A 22,922-nucleotide genomic window follows, 5' to 3' on the forward strand; every position below is an offset into this window, starting at 1 on the left:
ACCCCAGTAATTTTCAGGAACATAACTCCCATGGTGGTCCAGGGATTGCTATTTGTTGCCCAGAGAGAAAACACATTATGACCCATTTCCTCACGAGTTTGGATTGTTTTCCCAATTAGTCAGTAATCATCTTGCTGAGAATGTACAAGGCAGTGTGTTGGGATGGACCAGTAACTAGGGAATTTCTGAGCCAAAAGAATAGGAGAAAATTGATGTTGGAAACAGTCAGGAGGGCAAAATGAAGGCAGCAACACTAAAATTAAGGCAGAGAATGATGGACAGACAGTGGGCGCAGCTCAAGGCTTGAACTCTAAGTTTGAATCCTTTTAACCTTATACATTGAGAAAGTACTTTACATTTTTTCCTTAGCATTTTCTTCTGTTGATTTTCTCAACTATCTTGTGATTTCAGTGGGAAAGTCAATATTGGCTTAAATGTTTAGACGAACAGCAGCAGAAAATGTTTTAATAATTGCCTAAGGGTCTGAGTACAACATTAATAGTCCAGCTGAGACCAGAACTCAGGACTCTGTACTGAAATCCTTGTCTCTGTATCTCATACTTCCTATTTCCAAACTGGATGAGGGCTTGCCTTATGGTGGTGTATATTCGGCAGCAGATGCTTCAATAAACAAGAAAACCTGCCTTCAGGTTCACGTTTGGGGCATGAAGAAGAGGAAGGGAACTACTTCAACTTAGCAGATGAAAAGGAAAATGACAGAAGAGCTGAAGATTTCTGTGTGAGAAAAGATATTTATTTCTCCTCTGACTGCTAGAGAAGGGAAGAGCAGGGAGAATCACAACATGTGTGTGGGTGTAGATATGTATCCTATATTATGTTGTTACGTAAATCTGTTTGTAATCTTTGAGACTGTTTCAGGAATAAGATCCATGAGATAATGCTAGAAGCAAACAGTTTTATGATTTTTTTTAAACAACAAAAGACAGGAACTTAATTTTAGCTTGGCTTGACCAAAATTCTAGGACAGGCAATTGACTAGAGAAGCACTGAAGCCTGAGCAAAAATTGTGGTGATTTCTAAGAGCCAACATGGATTCACCAACAATGAACACTAATTCCTTTTTTAAAAATTGTATTACCACATCAAGAGATCAAGAAGACATAAATAAAGTCAATCTGAATTTTAGTAAAGCTTTGGGCAGAATTTTTTTTTTTTTTGAAAATTTGTTCCCTCCAAAACTCATGTTGAAATTTAATTCCCAGTATGGCAGTATTGAGAAGTGGGGCCTTTAAGAGGTGATTGGGCCATGAGAGCTTTGCCCTTATGAATGGATTAATCTATTCATGGATTCATGGGTTCATGGATTAATGGATCATCATGGAAGTGGGGCTGGTGGCTTTATAAGAGGAGAAAAATAATCTGGAACTAGCATGCTCAGCCCCTTAACCATGTGATGCCCTGCACCACCTCAGAGCTCTGCAGAGAGTCCTCACCAGCGATCACCTGAGGTCAGGAGTTTGAGACCAGCCTGACCAACATGGTGTAACCCCGTCTGTACTAAATACAGAAAATTAGCTGGGCATGGTGGCACATACCTGTTATCCCAGCTACTTGGGAGGCTGAGGTAGGAGAATCGTTTGAACCCGAAAGGTGGAGATTGCAGTGAGCCAAGATTGCACCATTGCACTCCAGCCTGGACAACAAAAGCGAAAACTCCGTCTCAAAAAAAAAGAAAAAAAAAAAGAGAGAGTCCTCACCAGCAAGAAGGCTCTCAACAGATCCAACCCCTCAACCTTGGACTTCTTCGCCTTCATAACTGTAAGTAATATATTCCTTTTCATTATCGATTACCTAGTTTCAATTATTCTGTTATAAACAACAGAAAACAAATGAAAATAGTATCAAGGGAAAATTATCTTGGTCAACCTAGAGGAGGGTCTTTATGGGCAGGCCACGTGGTTCTACCATTGACTAGGTTATACTGAAAGTTTTATCAAGTCTCTGCATGTGTGCTTATGAAACTTTCAGATAAAGAAAAACCCCAGGGGACTACTGATAGGCTGTTATACAGATTTATCGGATATCGTGCTTAAAAATTTGAAGTAAGACAGTTAATGAGAAAATAAAAAGAAGTATGTGTCTGGGGGGATTGTGGAAGGGGCAGGACTTCCCATGTCTTCCTTCATCTGTGTGGAGTAAGTTAAGGATAGGTGTTATGGAGACCTTAGATCCTCCACCTATCCTTAGGTAGCCCAATGTGTCTGGAAGCTGAACTCTCAGCAGGCACTTTCTGTTTAAGAGGAGGAGCACAACTTTGGGAAAAGAGAAGAGATATTTGGGGCACAAGCAGCATTGCAATAAAGAATTACGGAGCAGAAAAGAATGTGAGAAGTCAGAAAGCAGGACAGTTAGAACTTCTGAGAAGCATTTTATACGCTACTCCACTTAAACTTACAGTAAGAATTTTCCATTCTTTCTCAATATTTCTGGAGCAGTATCTTTGCCACACAGAAAAGACTAGGCCATATGGGGGATATTGCAAGTAACAAAATTAAGTTTCACAATGATATAATAAAGGGAGAGGCCAGGCGCCGTGGCTCACATCTGTAATCCCAGCACTTTGGGAGGCCGAGGCAGGCAGATCACGTGGTCAGGAGTTCAAGACCAGCCTGGCCAACATGGTGAAACCCCATCTCTATTAAAAATACAAAAATTAGCTGTGCTTGGTGGCATGCATCTGTAATCCCAGCTACTCGGGAGGCTGAGGCAGGAGAATCACTTGAACCTGGGAGATGGAGGTTGCAGTGAGCTGAGATCATGCCACTGCACTCCAGCCTGAGCAACAGAGCAAGACTCCCTCTCAAAAAAAAAAAAAAAAAAGGTGGGGGGAGAACATCCGGATTTCATCTTGCCTTTATGTTTTCTCATCTTATATTCTCGTCTTATATCATCTCCTTTATTTCCATGAGTTGAGCTACCAAGAAAAATATCAATGGCCACTGAATGTATGGCTCTATCTGAAACCTCTCTCCTGAGTTCCAGTTTGGAATTCAAATTGTCCATGTGGAATTCACAACCATCTCAAGCTCAATGTATACAATACGGAAAACGATAACTCTTCACATCCTTGGAAAGGAATCCTGTAGAAAAAGTACTCCATTTTCTTAATTGAAGAATGAGAAGCTCAGTAATGAGATCCCTAAGTCTCTTTTCAACTTTAACATTTTTCTGAACAAATGGAATCATCTTGTTCTTCATTGTTCTAAAAAGGCCAGGGTGAAAGTAACCAAGAGGCAGATTTAGATGTCAGAAAAAATGTAGAACTTTTCCCATTACAGCGACCTCTGAAGGTCATGAGGCTCTCATCATGTGAGGTAGTTAATCCAGATCAGCTGTGGGGATGCCATGACATAGATTTCTCCCTGCAAGAAAAATTGTTCTGGACCTCTGAAATTTTTTTCAACTCTAAAAGTTATACACACACACACACACACACACACACACACACGTTTCATATGTACACATTTTAAATTAAATGTGTAATTTGAATATTTTGCACAGTCATAACTGCAAATTTCGCATACAAGCCCATCCCACTTGGATGACGAATTTTATAAATTACTATTTCTGTTGTTAATTTTTCCTCCTTTTCTTCAATTAAAAATTAACTGTACTATATATTTCATCACATTAGACCTCTTAAACTAACTCATTTCTAAAGCTCTTTACAATTCTGCATAACAAAGTTGTCCCTTTTGTCAACTACATGCTGTCCAAGAGTTACTAATGGAGTTGATAATGCAGTTCTTGCTGCAGCCGACTTTGGCACTGTGAAAAGTAAGGACATCATGCTAACCGATCCAAGCCTGTCCCAAGTAACCTTGGTCACAGGGTCTCATTAATCACAATATATTTTCCATAGCAACAAAATCGCACATTCAATAAAAAGCAATTGCTCTTAGCAAGAGTGGAGCCCCAGGAGGTGGAGCAGGAGAGCATTATTTTTTATAGCAGCTAGAGGACGTAAGTTCTATTAGAAGAAAAGGCAGTAGGAAAGCATAGTATAAAAAATGATGGCTTCCTTACAGCAGGTCCCAAAGGGTAACTGGGCATGTTAGGTGTGGGAGGGGTGCACTTTCTATTTCTTTCAAGGTAAGGGAAAATAGTCATGTTTAGAGCTCTGGTGATTGGTCCCATTTGTCACATGGCAGTGTCTCATCCTAACAGTGCAATGGAAAGAATCATTATAATAATAACAATGGATAACATTTAGTGAGGGCCTACTGTATGTCAGATACTGTACTAAGAACCATACAGGCTTTATCTCATCTAACTCCATAAGAACTCTTTCATTTAAGTCTTATTATCACCATTTTTCAGTTGAGTGAACCAAAGTTTTGTTTGTCCATTATCACAGATGGAAGAAATATTCATCTCCCCAACTCCAGGCCTCACATTTTCAGCCAGTTGGCTCTATTGTCTTCCAAGTCCTGTGCTCCAGTTTATCTCCAACAATGGAATGGTCATTGATCACTGGGGAAAAATCATCATTAAAAGTTGTTATATCTCTTTGCAATTCATCTGGAGGCTTTAAGCCTTCAAACCAAGACTTGAAAACTTGTGAAAGAGAATGAAAAATGTTCTCAATGGATCAGAAATTGTGGAGTTGTGAAATATGGCCTGTGGCCCAAGAAGCTTAGTCTTCTTTAGAATTTTCCACACATGCAACATGAATGGAAATCAGTTTTTGTGGTCCAAATCCCAAGTACTCTGAAGTAGTGAAGTTCCAGTTGAGCTAGTTAGGGAAATTGTTTATAGAATATCCTATACAATATCTGTATTGGAATATGATCTTCACATATGGATTGATAATTGTATTAATGCATTGATGGATGCACTTTAGATGATGGAAGGAAAAGAGTGTACTTCAGGTTGATCCTAAAGTTTGGACAGGATGTGGATAGGTGTGGAAATAGAAGTGAAGCTTGAAGTAGCTGATTCTCCTGCATCTCACACAGCACAGGGGTATGAATCTCAATTTGGCTGTTTACTAGCTGTATAAATTGGGGCAAGTCATTAATTCCTCTATGCAACACTTTCATTATTCAAAAATGCATGATAATAGGCCAGGCGCGGTGGCTCACTCCTGTAATCCCAGTTACTTGGGAGGCTGAGGCAGGAGAATCACTTGAGCCTGGGAGGGGGAGGTTGCAGAGAGCTGAGATAGTGCCACTGCACTCTAGCCTGGATGACAGAGTGAGACTCTGTCTCAAAAAAAAAAAAAAAAAAAAAAAAACCCACAAAAGTGCATGATTATAATGTCTACTCTGTTGAAAGAATAAAGTGAAATAATGGTCTTTGCAGATCAACTCATGACTGGTTTCTCATCACTCAGGGCTCATATCAACTGTGAACTCCCCAGTGAAGTCCTTCCTGACCTCCACTTGGAGACTCTCAACTCTCGGCTGCACGATTCTCTGCTTTATTACCTTGATTTTTTTTTTTTTTCAGATATTTGTCACTCTCTGTAACAATCATATGTTTATATTTGTTTAGGTGCTTATTGGCTTCACTCAATAAAATGCAATCTGTTGGAGGTTGGGGAGCTTATGCTTTTGTTCACATCTATATCCTTGGTGCTTAGAACAGAGACTGCCAGAGAGTAGATGCCTGAGAAATGCTTTTCAATGCATGCTTGAATGAATGAAAACGTGATAACCACTGGGATGTTTGTTAAAAAATACAAATGCCCTGGAGCCCTAGAGACTTATTCAGAGGCTCATTCTGAGGACTCCAGGAAATGGGAATGTTACAAATTCTTCATTTGCAACTTGGTTTCAGAACTTTCACATTATAAAAATTGTCTTTGCCCTTAAGGAACTTTCAATTTTAAAGGGCAGACAATATCACTGCTTTGTCAAGGAATGACAAACATCTCTACCAATTTGATCACCATAGGACCAAACTTGGGCCGCTTTGGCCTTCTGGAACTACAAAGAAAAAAAATAGAAGGACAAAATGCTTTAAAAGAAAGAGGAGAGAGGAGAGGGGAGGAAAAAGGCAAAGATAGGGTGACATGAAAAGCACACAATAAGACACCCCTCTGCAGAGGTCTGTTAGAACAATGATAAAGAAATAAGAAAAAAAAATGCAGAAGAAACAGATGTAGCTGCCAGAAGTTAAATACACATCTGTTAAGAATGCTCTTCTCATATGCAGGGTCAGAAAAATATGTACAAATGTAGCACCTCTCTGATTGACAGAAAAACCTCAGTTCTGGCACTGGGAATCTTGTTTTCTTGACAGCACTTTGTTTTAAAGCTGGAGGCAGAGAAATGTCTTATGCATGTCCTTAAACTGGAAGGCCTTTTGTTCAGGATACTTATACCATTTGCAGATAATGATGTGCATAGCAGTTTCAGCTGTCTGCATATGCATTTTTATGTTTTTTTATGACAGCTCTGCGTACTGAACTAAAAGGCCATTTAGAACTGTCAGGCACTGACAAGCATTACCCTTTACATTTACAATTCTGTTAGCGTGCATTGTCAGGTGGGCTCACTAGACTGCAGAAATGTGATTTTCTTTGAAACCTATGTATGACTTTAATTTAATACAGCAGCCTCAAAAAAAAAAAAAAAGAAAAGAAAAGAAAAAACAAGAGAGTGTGAGCTCAAGAGAGCTTTATTCTTTTTTCATTAATCTCCTACTTTTTTGTTTTTGTAAGACTCTTCCTTTATTCCTTAATCTTTCTTCCTTTTCTCTTTCTCTTCCCTCTCTTATTATTTTCTCTTTTCTTCCTTCTTCTCTGTAGATTCCTTCATGTCAAGCAGAAGGCAAGTCAGACTAGGGAACTGACTATACCTGTCTGAGCCATGCCAGACTCTCTCTTACTTTCCATTTGGCCTGGGGTTAATTTTCATTCAAACCAATTTTTAAAAGATGTTTGGCGCAATGTAGTGGAATGACTATCTGGATAATGGGAACATGGAAAGAATTCATTTAATCCAGCTAATGACTTATCATGCCCATTATCACTACCACCCGTCTTTGAGAGTCCGTTTTCCTCCCCCAAAACATTTTCTCAACAGTCTGGAAAGCTGTTCCTATAAAAGACACTGGCAAGCACTGGAAGAGAATTGAAGGCAATGTGAAGAGGTGGTTTTGCACTGCAGGATTATACCATCCACCCGGGGTAGCCGGCCACGCGCATGAAACAGAGAAGTTTCAGCTCAAGCTAGGCGGAAATGAAATGCTGACATGTATATGCTGACCTGAGACAGATTTGCCAAAGAGGGACGAAGCTTCAGTGAGCCCCTCTCACTTGCCTGTCTCCTGTGCATTCTGGAGGTGTTTGGGAGAAGAAGCCAAGTCACAAACAGAGTGCACTTTTTAATCAACATGGCTATTAAACTGCTTCAAGAGATCACAGTGAGGGGAAGGGGCCTGAAACTTTCAGTCTCCCTCTTTTACCTTAACTTTGCATTCATAATTTTGTATCCTTTGTCTTATAAAGGATTCCCCAAATTGTATAAGCCTCAGGTCCCATCACCCTGGACTTGTCTCTGCTTCTGACAGCAGCTTCTGCAAGTGATTTAGTGAGCAATGTGTTTGGGGCAGTCAAAGTGAGTTTTCTTTAAAAAGCTCATCTTCACCTGGCCCTCCATAAAGAGCAGGATTTGGCTCAGTGGAAAGGAGGGCCACATCGTATCAGCAAATAGAGTTTCAGGAAAGTACTGATTAAAGGATAAAATTCTAAAAGCCGGGGTTTTAGGCAATTGACAAGTATTTTTTTTAACTTTTTAAAGTTGAGAGATACATAAAGTGCAACGTGCACTAATCTTAAGTGTGTGGCTTGACAAAATTTACTGTCCATAAAATCATGGAGCCACATCCAGATCAACATCTACAACAGTTCCAGCTCCTCAGAAAGTTCCTGACTTCTGAGTATAAAATGTATAATCCCCGCACCAAATTTTTCAGAAAGGCCAAAAAGACAGGATAGATCATACTGAGAATGCTGAATTTGGTATCGGGAGAACATATTTTGTGTTGTCCCATGAATGGAATGGCTGTTCAGAAAAAGAATCCAACCCAGAGGGGTGGAGAGGTACCGCCCTCCTTCCTTCACCCTAAGAATAAGAAACACTCTAGCACACAATTAATGCCCTGATGGCAATGCCCAGCTTTATGTGTGGACAGCAAAAAGTGGTACCTGTTATCTGGACGTTGACTTGCAATTTTGCTTGTGCCTGCAGTTATACAATTAGAATTGTATAACTTTGGGTTAAACCTTGCCCTTTGCATTAAGTTATTTGAAAAATCATATTTGCCACCTTCAGTGTGACTGGTGTCATATCAAATTCTAAGAACTTTCTTCAAATTTGCTAATCGATAGCTTTTTTTTGTTTTTGTTTTTTTTTCTGACAAAGCAGTGGGATGAGGCCCCCAGGCTCCTGATAGCAGGTAGAGGAGAGAACGAGAGCGCAAAGAGGGAAGCCGAGAGGAGTGATGAAGACGCTGGCCCTACCATCTACTCAGGCTGTCTTTGCAGCCACACTGTGAGCCCAGGCTGGTTAACGCTTCCTCCTGGAGGAGAAAAGCTAAGAGAGAAAACAAAATCCATACAGCGCGCTCCCCCTCGGCCCCTCCTCTCTGTCTCCTCTGTGAGCTAACCTCCAATGCCCTGCGGGAACCAATTACAGTATTCTAATGAGTGTAGTTTCCAATAACTGCATTTGACGGGCCTGTTACCTCCTCATCTCAGCTCACCTTTCCCAGCCATGAAGCAGGTGGCCCAGTGCTTGCTCACTGGCCTGGCATCTCCCGGTGGAGTCACCAGGGATGCAGGGCCATAGGGATGGGTGTGTGAATACTGGTGTTCACAGAATGCAAAGGACTGTGGGCCAAGCCGGCAAGGAAATAAGCCAGGCAGGTTGGTGGCTTTGGACAAACATGGTTCACTTGTTTGAAATAGTCTTTAGGGACCAAAATGAAGAGTCATGTTTTTTAGAAAGCCCCTGTGTCCCGGATATGCTTGTAGAAAAGGGGTAAACAGTGGTTAAAAGCATGAACATTGGAGTGAGGAAGACTTACCTGAGACTTATTCCCCATCACTTACTAGCTGCCTGACCTCCAGCAGTGCCTTCATGTCTGAATGAGCCCGGGTTTTATCATCCATAAAATGGGAACAATAATAACCCCTACTTTGTACAGTTGTTTTAAATATTTAAAAAATAGTGGATGCAAAGCCCTTGGCACTTTTTTCATTGGCTTGCTGAATAATATGGAGCTATTGTTATTCTAACACAGGTTGGGCTAATACAGATGGAAATAAATACACATTTTTATCACTTATTGGCAAAGCCCTGCCCCTTTTCCCTGGTTCTGCTCTTGTCTCTACCCCTACTGTCTCAGACTCCACTCAGCACTATGGTATCACCTCTGTTCTTTGCAGCCATTATAACACATGTGACTTGGATGTACAGGCACCAAGATATATTAACTGAGAAGGTAAGTTTTTATCTATGATATGCATGTATATCTATATACGTAGGTATGGAAATGCATGAAAGGGCACTGACCAAGTTAGTGGCACTCCAAGTTATCTTGGAGTGAGAAGCGGGAATAATGGGAGTAGCGTAGAAAGGAGGATAATTTCACATTTTACTCTAGCTACTCCTTGATTGTCTTTTTTTTTCCTTTTTTAAATTTTTTATTTTTGAGACAGAATCTTGCTCTGTCACCCAGGCTGGAGCACAGTGGTGCAATCATAGCTCAAGAGGAGTCTTGAACTCCTCAGCTCAAGAGATCCTCCCGCCTCAGTCTCCCTAGTCGCTAGGACCACAAGTGCGCACCATCACGTCTGGCTAATTTTCTTTTCGTTTAATATTTTGTAGAGATGGTGTCTTGCTATGCTACCAGGCTGGTCTCATATTCCTGGGCTCAAGCAATCCTCCTGCCTTAGCCTCCCAAAGTGCAGGGTTTACATGCATGGGCCTCGCAGATTGTCTTTTAAAATAAGAGTGTATTCAGGGATTACTTGTGCAATTAAAAAAAAAAAGTAACAAAGATGTGTTTAAATGGTCAAAGGTTAGAGGTTGTGGTTTTGTTGCTGTTGGGGCCCTGGAGGTTCCCCATACCCTGCGGGGTCACCCCACTGAGGCACTCCACACCTACCTCTTCCAAAGCACAGCAGGTACCCTCTGCCGCTCTGTCATTTATTCCAGGTCTTTCTTTCTTGTCCATTCTCAAGAGTCTGTGTCACTCAAGCCTCTGACCTTCTACCCACTGACAGTAAGGGTTTGGGCATTTTATAATCCTTTAAAGTGTTTTTTAAAAACCAGAGAGGAAGAGAAAAATTGTCTCCAGATTGTTTGTAAGAAAATTCAGATTTACAAATGGATAATGTGGAAAGTGACTATTATCTTTATATGAACGTTTGAGAATTCATCAAAGCAGTTCTTTAACTATTTTGCTCCCTTATGCACGTAGAAGAGTTTGCTTGCTGCCCATTAGCCCTGGCAAGAAGTCAGGGAGGCAGTCAGTTCCCACAATTAAAGATCAATGCCCAATGCAGATCAACATTCTCCGGTGCTAAGCCAAGTCATGAGAACTAGAAGTGGGTCTGGAGAAATCTGATGGAGCCCCCTTTGCATAGTGCTTTTTGCAGTTTGCAATGATACATTCGAAATCACTCAAGAAATCAGCATCTTTCATAAGGAGTTTGTGTCCTGTCTGGTCTTCTAAGTATGTGAAAAAGACCACAAGCCCCTTTAGGTGTTTGTTGTCTGGAGGAGAGGGAAGACTAGATGCACAGAGCCATGGTGCCCTCCACAGAGCCATGGTGCCTGACCCTGGTGTATGCCCAGGGTGCAAAGCTAAACTCCAAAAGAGGGAGAAATTAGAAAAGTGGAGAGAGGGCTGGGCTGTCTCTGAGCCTGCTGAGGGTCAATCGAAGCTTGCTTCCCATCCTCCACTGTCTGACTCTTTCCTCCCCACCCTCCAGTATCTCTCCTCTCCACCTTCCTGACCTAGAAGCTTTGCACAGGCTGTTCCCTAAGCCTTAAATACTCTTCTCCAGTTGATTGCCTCACTGACTCCAGCTCACCATCTGGGTTTCAACGCCCTGTTCAGGGATGCCATCCTTGACCTACCCAAGTTCCTTCCCATTATAAGTTGCTCCTTTATTATTTTCTCTCATAAACCAGGTTGTTTTTTCTCATAGCACATAGAAATCACATTTATAATCATATATTACTTTGTCCATTGAATTTATTTAATCTCTGTTTTTCATGAGATTGTAAACTCTTTGAAGGTAGGACTCTCATGTAAATCCCCTGTTCAGTGCTAGGCACAGAGTCTGGAGTATAGTAGATGCTCAATAAGTATTTGTTCAATGAAAGGATAAATTAATTAAATTAGTGGATTAATCAATGACTCTAGCTATTCCACAACAAATACTTATAAATCTTCATTTACTTTGCTCCTTTTCTCTGAAAGCTCTTCTTCCTTCTCTTTATTTATCTAAATTCTCATCAGCTTCAAAACCCAATAACAAAGATGGTGATAGTGTTGATGATATTAACCCCCTCTGGACCCCATACTGAGAATTCCATATAAATGGAATTTTATTCGATCTTCATTACTCTATTGTTATTACCAAATATCATATGGCAGCCACTCAAAGACCCTGCAGCAATGCAAGGATTCTGCAACCTGCATCTTGGAGCCCAGGGGTGCTGGGGAATTGAAAGGTGAGGACAGCGCCCCAGCTCTTTGTGATTTGCACTTGGCATCTCTCTAGGGTGTCTGTGTTTTAAGCTGAAGGGCTGTGGCTGCTGCTGCGGCTTCCTTGCTTTTGTAATTCTCTCCAGCACTCTGGGACTGCTGGATTCTGCTGAGGAGGGAAGAGCAGAGAGAGATTTGTTATTGCTTTTCTGATGCTTTCAGTTACCTGGTCCTTGGGGGGTTATAGGTAGAGAACAAGAAGCCAGAGATATGCAGTAGACCTAGACTGTTAAAATAGAAGGTGGCTGATGAAGAAAGTGGTATGATTTGTGAAGCAATAAAAATTGTTATTTCCACTCTCACTCATGCACTCCATCCCCATCTTCCCCTAAAGCTCCCAAAGTACAGAGGTGAAAGTCAACAGTGTTCTCAGAGGCCGGGCTGCTGTGTTCAAGCAAGCTAGCCTGTGGTGCTCAGCATCTACACTGACAGCCTCAGTTTCCTCATCTCTAAAATGGACATAAGAATTGTTCATACCCAACAGAGTTTCATGAGGAGTCAATGAGAAAATGTGTGTGAAACCTTCACATACTGCTAGTATCACATCACATTTTCAGCAAGTGCTAGTTACAATTTTTATTGTTTATTCACTAAATGTCTAAAGTTAAGCACCAGTCTGAATCCAAGCCCAGATTTTTCTGATTCCTAACTGTGTTCTTCTAGAATCACCCCTGATTCTAGAACGCGACTGTTTGCCTGGGCTGTGAGCAGAGAGGGGGAAGAGGAAAGATTAATTAAGAAAGAGTCGTAAAAAAAAATTCACTGAATATCGAATGGATGTAATATTAACATACGTAATTACTTCTCAACTTCAGAAGCTATAATATCAAAGATAAAAATCATGTCAGCTTCAATCTTTTTCTCATTGTAGATTCAGACCATTACATTAATGACTAACTTTCTGAGCTGTGTAATTTTCTCTTGGAAAGATACCTTTTTTTGAGCTTAAGCACAGAAGCCCTTTCCCAGGCACACCCTGGACTTGAGAGTGGCAGAGAAACCTCCCTGTGGAGGCCTCTCCCCTCCCCTCCTACTGCTGCGGCTGTCAGTGGGTCCTCTCCCATCGGGAGGAAACAAAAGGCAATTAAGCACACAGACAGCCAAGCCTTGCCTTTGGCCCGGCTATGGAGTTGGCTCCCAGGACTTCAACAGGAGGTGGGAGCTATGTGTGAGCAAGCTACTGAGTGTCCCTAATTCAGAGACTGTTGCAGTAGGCACCAGAAACCACAAGCCTTCCGGGCTGGGCTTGTTCTTAGAGAAGAGGTCCCCCTGTAACTTGAAACTAGGCTCTTGTTCATTTTAAACAGGGGCCCTCACTCCCACCTCTTGTCTTGGCTCTCTGGTCTGGACCCTCCAACTGTATGAGACAGGACAGATTCTGTCTGTGGGAACTACAGTGTGGAATCCTCTCCCCAGAACTAAGTCAGTGCCTCCTCCTCAGAGGTAACAAATGAAAAGCATCCTATGGGTTTTTCCCACATAGGGTGCAAGCGTAGCATCCTTTTCGGTTCTCTTTTTTCAGCACCTCAGGATAGAACCAGGGCGAGGAGTAAGACCCCATTCTTCAGATAAAGAAATCGCCCAATGTCAACATTGTTCCTAAATAGAACAAGAAGTTCAGTGGTCTAACTCCTTTTGCAGCCCCCTGAAACAGCGAGCCAAAGGGGAGGGAAAAAAGATTGTTTTATTTATATTTTATTTTATTTTATTTTATTTTATTTTATTTTATTTTAGTGCCCATCTCTACTCAAGGCCTTCCCTCTAGTTCCTCCCCCTTTCATTAGGTGGGTCAGTCCTGTCCCTGGCTGCTCAGAGCACCTCCTCCCCAAAGGAGCATCTTTCTTTTTTCTAGGCTTCTCTCCTCTTGCTATTCCTATGTCAGGTACAAACTTTTTCCTGGCCTCTTTCCTTCTGTTAGCTCTGACTCAGGAAACTAATTATGGAAACATAATTTTCCATTGGTTCACCTATTGCCTTATCACACAGAAATGCCAGTGAGTTTAAGATGGGCTAGCTGGGCATGGTGGCTCACGCCTGTAATCCCAGCACTTTGGGAGGCTGAGGCGGGTGGATCACAAGGTCAGGAGTTCAAGATCAGCCTGACCAACATGGTGAAACCTCGTCTCTACTAAACATACAAAAATTAGCCGGATGTGGTGGCGTGTGCCTGTAATCCCAGCTACTCGGGTGGCTGAGGCAGGAGAATCCCTTGAACCCAGGAGGCAGAGGTTGCAGTGAGCCGAGATCGCGCCACTGCACTCCAGCCTGGGCCACAGAGCAAGACTCCATCTCAAAAAGAAATTAAAAAAAAAAAAAAAAAAGATAGGCTGACTTATAATTGGGGCTACATAAAATACAGTCCTCCCCACAATTAGAAATATTCATGGAAGAAATATTCATGGAAAGCAGCTGAAACTGAATTTTCCAGAGCAGTTTGTGTGATTTTTACCTGGGATGGTGTACCCTGAATCCTGAGGTGTTCTGCACAGAGAAAAGAAACGGTGCTTCCCCAGCTCCTTCAAATCAAGTCTATCCCTGACTTGGAGCAAGTGTAAAAATGGAGACTCTTTTGCTGTATGTCCAAATATTTAAGTAATAACTCCAGCTAGCTACTAAATAAAATTCTCTTGTTATTACCTTCATAACATCCTATAAGGTTACCTTCTAAGTTAGAATTCTTGGACTCCCTGCAATTTGCATCAGATCATGAAAAAGCAAAGAAAGTTGACTCACAGCCCCTGGTCCCCAGCCCCCATTCCCTTATCTTCACTCACCCAATTTGTTCCACATTGCAAGGGGCTTCATGTACACCACATATAACCTAGTTTAAGTCCATTGCCCCAACAACTGCCCTGGGTCAGGCCTTGTGATGCAGATGCTTGTGCATATGTTCCCCTCAAGAGAACACACTAAGGAAACAGGCCTATTCAGGCTCTGAAGGTGGGCTCAGTCATTTGGGAAGAAAATTCTAGTGTCCCTGGTATCCACAGTGTGGCCTGGATGGCAATGTGGCATAGGCTGCAGATGGGCACACTTTCATGGCTCTGTGGAGAAGGTCCAGGAGGGCACCCTCTACAGCTCAGGGCCCAGAGCAGGAGTCTTCTCACCTAGGTCTAATGATATTATGAACTTAAAGGGTAGATATGCCGTGTTATATGCATGCATTTGCAATCCAGCTGCATCTCGTATGTGCAACTCTACATAGGATGCTCTAAGTTGTTTAACTGCAGAGACTTTTTGATGTGACAATGATTAGTGAGTATACTGGGCAAACAGGAGGTGGATAGGCCAATGAGCTCACGCTAAGATAGGTTGCAGCACTCCCAGATAGCACTGACCAACACATAGTTGGCACTTAATAAATGCATTAGGTGTAAATAAATGAATGACCAATAGGAATTTTATAAAGGGTTTCATATATGAACGGAGAGATCTCTGATGGATATTTCAGGCACTAATAGCAGACAAAAGAAATGTTGATTGATTTGCAAACTTCAAGAAGCAACTCCTTGTTAGAGGGGATCCGTCTATATTAGATGATAACACAAGCTATTTCCGCTCGTAAAGCATTTACAACTGCACTGAGGGCCCAGAGAATACATGCATGATTCTATCAAATAAGATTTTTTGTTGTTGTTGTTCGAGACAGAGTTTCACTCTGTCGCCCAGGCTAGAGTGCAGTGGCACCATCTCTGCTCATTGCAAGCTCCGCCTCCCGGGTTCACGCCATTCTCCTGCCTCAGCCTCCAGAGTAGCTGGGACTATAGGCGCCCGCCACCGCGGCTGGCTAATTTTTTGTATTCTTAGTAGAGACGGGGTTTCACCGTGTTAGCCATGATGGTCTCGATCTCCTGACCTCGTGATCCACCCGCCTCGGCCTCCCAAAGTGCTGGGATTACAGGCGTGAGCCACCGCACCCGGCCCCAAATAAGATATTTTTAAAGCAGGGTTTCTTGACCTATGGTCACCATTGACACTTTGTTATGAGAAAATGTCCTCCGTGTTGCGAGATGTTTAGCAGCATCTTTGGCTTCTACTCACTGGATGCCAGTAACATTGCCCTCCTATTATAACAACTAAAAGTGTTCCTGGATATTGCCAAATGTTACTGGGGGGCAAAATCACCACTGTTCTTTAAAGAACTGATTCTAGATAGCTTGGCATCATCGTCACCCAGCCAGAGTAAATACCAAGCTGGAATCACAGCAGGCTTTGGTTGCACTCAGGTTTATTGTCAATGGAAAATGAGAGTCAGGGGAAGCCAAACTAGTGTTGTGGTTTTCTTTGTTTCATCGGTCTCCAAGATAGTATCACAAATGGTTATTTTAAGCTAAAAAAATTAAAATGAAGAGTAATGATGTTTAAATCTCTTACAGCCATAGCGCTACTAATTTCGGTTTTTTGGTTTTTTTAGCGCTAGGGAATGAGCCAGCACTCATTGAATGTGCTAAAAGTTCAAATGTAGGTTGAGATAAACAGAATGAGAAAGCATCTGCCAAAAGCATCTCTATTCGAGTCTCAATTCTCAATGATGCAAGCTGTTTTGGCAGATTCAGGAAGGGTTATGTGGTGCAGAGGCAGCCCCCCATTTCCACGGATGTTCGCTAGGTCTTTTTCCTTCTGCTGGCCCTTCATCTCTGCTTCTTCCTACATCAAAACAGGAAGTTGTGACTTGGTGACTTATTATATGCACTTGTGTGCCTGTCATGACTTGTTGGAACTTCATGAAGCCGTAGATGTTGTTTTGGGTTATAGAAATCCCTAGGATGCAATTAGCCATATTTACTTGTATCCCAAGAACAAAATTATTTATGCATGAGAACACACCATTTTGCCTCTTCTCCACTTTTTCTGAGCAGCAAAAAAACATTTCTTGCTAAGTTAGCTTCCAGAATCTTTTTTGTTGTTGAGAATCTAGTTAGTAAAATTAAAGGAGGAGTTAATTTAAACTATATAATAGAAAGCCAGAGTGGGTAGGAGTTAGAAAAGCTATATTGACTGTGTATCAATGAAAATGCTTAGAAGAAGAAGAGAAGGGAGAGCTATCTGGAGGAATCGCTGCCATACACATGGAATGTACTACTGATGGTCAGAGATATTTTTAATTTTTTAATTTAAAAATATTCTTAGATGTTTTGCCACACATTAAGACAAGTCTGATTAAATAATAGAAGTGCTTAAAATTATAATTTAAGGCCGGACTCAGTGGCTCATGTCTGTAATATTAGAACTTTGGGAGGCCGAGGCAGGAGGATCACTTGAGTTCAGGAGTTTGAGACCAGCCTGGCCAACATGGTGAAATCCCATCTCTACTAAAAATACAAAAATTAGTCAGGCTTGGTGGCAGTTGCCCATAATCCCAGCTACTCAGGAGGCTGAGGCATGAGAATCGCTTGAACCAGGGAGGTAGAGGTTGCAGTGAGCTGAGATCATGTCACTGCACTCCAGCCTGGGTGACAGAGTGAGACTTGGTCTCAAAATAAATAAATAAATAAATACATGAATAAATAAATAAAAATTACAATTTAACTACAGAATATAAGGGTTTTTTTAAAAAAATTAAATAATGCAATGCAGAGACTGAGTCCTGCGGTCCTGGGCTAATGCATGGACATCATTTGGAAGTGACTGTACCAACTTCCCTGTCAGGTAAACCTTCACAGCTACTGTGAGTCCAGTATTTTACATGTAGTCTGTCTCTTAATTTGGTGCTTTGGACAAGAGGGCTGGGAAAAGATTTCTCAATCCATATGATAGCTACCATATTATTCATCAATTACAAATTCATTAAATAGCTATCATGTAACAGTACTGTGTGAGATCTTGGTGACACAAAGAAGAGGGAGACAGCCCCTGTCTTCAAAAAGCTTTCAGTCTTGTCTGTAAGTAATTTATTTAAAATACGTATGGTAACACACATACAAGCTAAATGTGTGTTGTCAATTGAACCAGGTATTTTAATAGTATTAAAACCTATTCCAAAATTGTACATAGCCTTTCATAGAATCATTAAGATTTGTAGAATTTTCCAGCCGAATTAGATGAATGTATACAATGTGAATAACTTCATTAGGAACTATTTCAAACCTCACAATTTCTGGATATATCTAGAGTAACAGGATTCAGAAAGATGTTTATTACATATTTATTACACTCTGTACTTTCCTTGCTGAATCTGATACCACTCCAGAAATGAACAACAGACCTTTCTAACATGGTGACTCAGAGTCAGAATCCACATAATTTCAGAAGCAGGGCAAGCAGATGAGAAAGCTCCTCACTCTGAAGCATGCCTTCCATTGTTTTTCAGGCGGATGCCACATCAAACTCAAACTCTTCAACTGATCCCTAAACTAACTGTGGGAAGGAATTTTCTGTCTTTTTCTCTCTGGATCTGAGGATATGTTATATTCTATTAGCAGCCTCTCTGATTTTTCATCTAAAGTCCTTCCCTTGCCTTGGATATTGGCTAACATTTTCCACTGGTCAGAAACTTTGTTTATACAGCTGATCAAGTTAATGGTTCATCTCCTCTGCTCCGTAGGCACTCCAATTCTACCGTCGTCATAACTAGGACTGGTTATTTTGTTTGGCAGAGTTATTTCAGTAATATAAGATAACCAAATTAGATTGGTGATCGATTAGTTTGTTCAGTACTCATCCCAGTAAATAAAACCAAACAGGCTCCAAATGGCTGAAATGCTATTGCAGCAGAGATGCAGTGTGAATCAAAACTTAGAGACCTCAGGGAATGTCATAAAATCCTACTCTGCAACCAGATGATTGTCCCATAATAAATACTGTCTGCCAAAGACTCACACATTTCCTCCTTTTTCAGTGGTATGGGCTAGCATTCTATGCTACATAGATTAGAAATACCACCATTTATAAAAGCTGCTTTTGAAAACCACTGGATTCAAAGAGGAGTTCAAAGGCCTAAATGGTGCTGCCTCAAATTGATTAATAGCTGCTCATTTTTCTATTCCCATTTCTTTGTAAATGCTGACACAGGAAAAATTTGGAGGGTCATCACAATCTCTGCATTAAGGAATACAGCAGATTGAGTATCTGCTGAATCATAAATAACTGAATTTTGTTTTTAAATATCTTCCTCTCATTTGAAGGAAAAAGAATTTTTTAAAAAAGGAAAACTTCTAAGATGCAATGGAGAATGTATCAATAAGCTTTGAAATGTATTTTTTTAGTGAAAAATAATTCTAAGTTTCAGAGAGAGCCTTGCCACTGACTTCCTGTGTGCACTTAAAATATGTTGCTTCGCACTTTCAGTTCCAGTAGAATAAAAGTAATAATTATGGTCCTATCTACATTGCCAAGTTACCATGAGGACCAAATAGAACACTGTATGTGGTAGCACTTTGCAAAGTCTAAGAAGACATTATAAAGCATGAGACTGCTAGCAAAGCTTCTTAAATTGTAGGATGCATTGCTGGTGAGATGACAGACACCTGTCAGTGTCCAGGGGTTTGCTTTTGGAAATGAACATTGAATGGTATTAAACTATGTAGTGAGAAAGTTATTCCTTTTTCAGTTCTCAATCACCCTTTCTGATTTCTTCAAAGAGCAAGTCTTCCTGTGGTGCCAACATGTCCTCACCACCTCAACACTTGCTAAACTTCCTTACCATAAAGAGAGAACGGACCTCAACCTCAGGCATGGCGCCTTGAAAAAGAACATGTATTTAACTAGATTTTAATATCACAGTTTAGTTTTCCCTCCACATATTTTCATGATTTTTGTTTTTAGGTGTTTTTTTTTTTTTTTTTTTTTTTTTGACAGGGTCTCTCTTTGTTGCCCAGGCTGGAGTGCAGTGACACAATCATGGCTCACGGCAGCCTCGACCTCCCAGGAGCTCAAGCAATCCTCCCACTTCAGCCCCCTTTGAGTAGCTGGGACTTACAGGAACACACCACCACACTTGGCTAACTTCTTAATTTTTGTAGACACAGGATCTTACTATGTTGCCTAGGCTGGTCTTGAACTCCTGGCTCAAGCAATCCTCCCACCTCAGCCTCCCAAAGCTCTGGGGTTACAGGCATGAACCACCGTGCCCAGCCTGCTCATGTGTTTTTGTGGTAAACTCCTTAATGACCAATGGTAATGCCTTCCCACTAACAGCAGTTATATAAAGTTTCATTTCTATGCAAATTTATCTATGTGAAAAAAGAGCCATTTTAAAGAAAATGTTAAATAAATAATAGTCAAGTGATATGTGAATTTGGCAAAATTTGTGAATGTGACATGAATATGTTTGAAGCTTGGTAGCACATGTGGAATGCTTAGGCGAGACCTAATATGTTTGTTTCCAAGATAGTTAATCCTTTTTTTATGCTGCTTCGTTTCATCCCTCACCATCCTTAAACAATTCTTACAAAGAAACATTGGAAATAAAGGAAGGAAATTGGAACTTTCAGCAGCCATTTTAACTTTCACTGATAAACCCATTCGCTGGGAGAATGTAGGCACTGGTATCCCACTTAAATCTTCTAAACTTTTCAAACATTAAAAATTGACAGCATTGACTGAGCTAAAGAGATAATCTCCTCCCCAAGAGTCCAGTTTGTGTCATTAACCTTGGAAAGGGACACACACATGCAATATATCAACCTTGGGCAGAATGGACTTCAACATGTGGATGAAATTCATCTTGTTCTGTTCTCTAGGGACCACGTGAATTTGTGAACAATTACAATTTTGAAGAAATTGTGGGCAAGCTAATCCCCTGTGATCACAGCATTTTCTCACCCATGTTTCTCTTCTCCCTGTCTCTCTCTCTCTCTTCCTCTTTCTCTCTCTCTCTCTCTCTCTCAGTGGGGAATGGAGTAGAAAAATATTTTCAAAGAGTTGGGTTGGAACGAGAAGCATGGAAAATTTGTTGGTAGGTTTTTAAAATACTGTTTCTGAAAATTTATGGATGAGCTCAATTTAGAAAAAGTGAGGAAATTACATGATGACATTCAGGCAGCTTGTGAGCCTATTTTTTTCCATATAATGTTGTGCTGAATAAAATCACAAAGTAATGATTTCCACTTGTTAATAAATAATTCTTGCTTGAAGTGAGGAAGTCTTTAAGAAGGAGAAGAAATAATCATAATCATAATAAAAGCCAGTAGGATCATCTTCATTCCTTTTAAATATGTTCAACTCCAACCTTGGAAAAGTTAACTAAACCTCATCTCAACATCAAATGCTGCCTCTCCTATAGGTTTCTTTTTTTTAATTGGTGTATCTTTTTTCCTACAGTCTTTGAGCCTGTGTTTATATAATTATTGTCGCAAATGTGGGTATTTGACACTTTAATAACATATTACTGCACTTTAAGGGAAACACGCCCTTCTGCACGATTCTTCTTGCCTGGGTGTAGGGCTCTTCTTTGGAGCAGATGTTCATTGCTGTTACGAAAGGGCTTTAGAATGCTGGATTCAGATGAAGCTGGGAGGTGAGCGCCAATTATGTCATATGGTGTCAGTGCCCAGTTACAACACTCACACAACCATCTTTTTTATTATTTTTAATGTTTTGGCTTTAATTATTCCCATGTATACTTCAGGGCACTCTTTATGGAAAGCCGGGATTTGAGTTACTATTATGTTCTTCATCTAAACAGGACAAGGAATGTTTTCATGGTCTGATTTTTAAAAGAGTGTTGGGAATGTCTTGCAACAAACAAAAACCCAAACCTGCCCTATAGCCTGGTCACTGAGGGCTGATATTGTATTTTCTATGTCTAGTATGCCAGGTTTCAAATAAATTTGTGTCAAATGAACTAATTGAGTAAATAAACCAACAACACTTTTCTATTTTTTTAGTCAGCTTAATGATACACCTTCCCTATTTCTTCCATTCTTGAAGACTGGAACTATTCATATTCACATGACTTGGAAAAATGAAATATGCCTGGTTCACTCAAAGCAGGGTTGTTTAATCTTTAGCTCCTAGCCCCATGTTCTTCACACATTCTTTCTTTATTTTTATTATACTTTAAGTTCTGGGATATATGTGCACAACATGCCGGTTTGTTACACAGGTATACACATGCCATGGCGGTTCGCTGCACCCATCAACCCATCATCTACATTAGGTATTCCTCCCAATGCTATCCCTCCCCTAGCCCCCCAACTCCCCGACAGGCTCTGATGTTTGATGCTCCCCTCCCTGTGTCCATGTGTTCTTATTGTTCAGCTCCCACTTATGAGTGAGAACATGCGATGTTTGGTTTTCTGTTCCTGTGTTAGTCTGCTGAGAATGATGGTTTCCAGCTTCATCCATGTCCCTGCAAAGGATATGAACTCATCTTTTTTATGGCTGCGTAGTATTCCATGGTATATATGTGCCACGTTTTCTTTATCTGGTCTATCATTGATGGGCATTTGGGTCGGTTCCAAGTCTTTGCTATTGTGAACAGTACTGCAATAAACATACATGTGCGTGTGTCTTTATAGCAGAATGATTTATAATCCTTTGGGTATATACCCAGTAATGGGATTGCCAGATCAAATGGTATTCCTGGTTTTAGATCCTTGAGGAATCACCACACTGTCTTCCACAATGGTTGAACTAATTTACACTCCCACCAACAGTGTAAAAGTGTCCCTATTTCTCCACATTCCCTCCAGCACCTGTTTTTTCCTGACTTTTTAATGATCGCCATTCTAACTGGCATGAGATCATATCTCATTGTGGTTTTGATTTGCATTTTTCTAATGACCAGTGATGATGAGCTTTTTTTCATATGTTTGTTGGCTGCATAAATGTCTTCTTTTATATGACAGAAGTGTCTGTTCATATCTTTTGCCCACTTTTTGATGGGGTTGTCAGTTTTTTCTTATAAATTTGTTTGAGTTCTTTGTAAATTCTGGATATTAGCCCTTTGTCAGATGGATAGATTGCAAAATTTTTTTCCCATTCTGTAGGTTGCCTGTGCACTCTGATGATGGTTTCTTTTGCTGTGCAGAAGCTCTTTAGTTTAACTAGATCCCATTTGTCAATTGTGGCTTTTGTTGCCATTGCTTTTGGTGTTTTAGTCATGAAGTCTTTGCCCATGCTTATGTCCTGAATGGTATTGCTAGGTTTTCTTCTAGGGTTTTTTATGGTTTCAGGTCTTACATTTACTTCTTTAATCCATCTTGAGTTAATTTTTGCATAAGGTGTAA

This window comes from Pan troglodytes, chromosome 4 (genome assembly GCF_028858775.2).
Source record: "Pan troglodytes isolate AG18354 chromosome 4, NHGRI_mPanTro3-v2.0_pri, whole genome shotgun sequence".
Lineage (NCBI taxonomy): Eukaryota > Metazoa > Chordata > Mammalia > Primates > Hominidae > Pan > Pan troglodytes.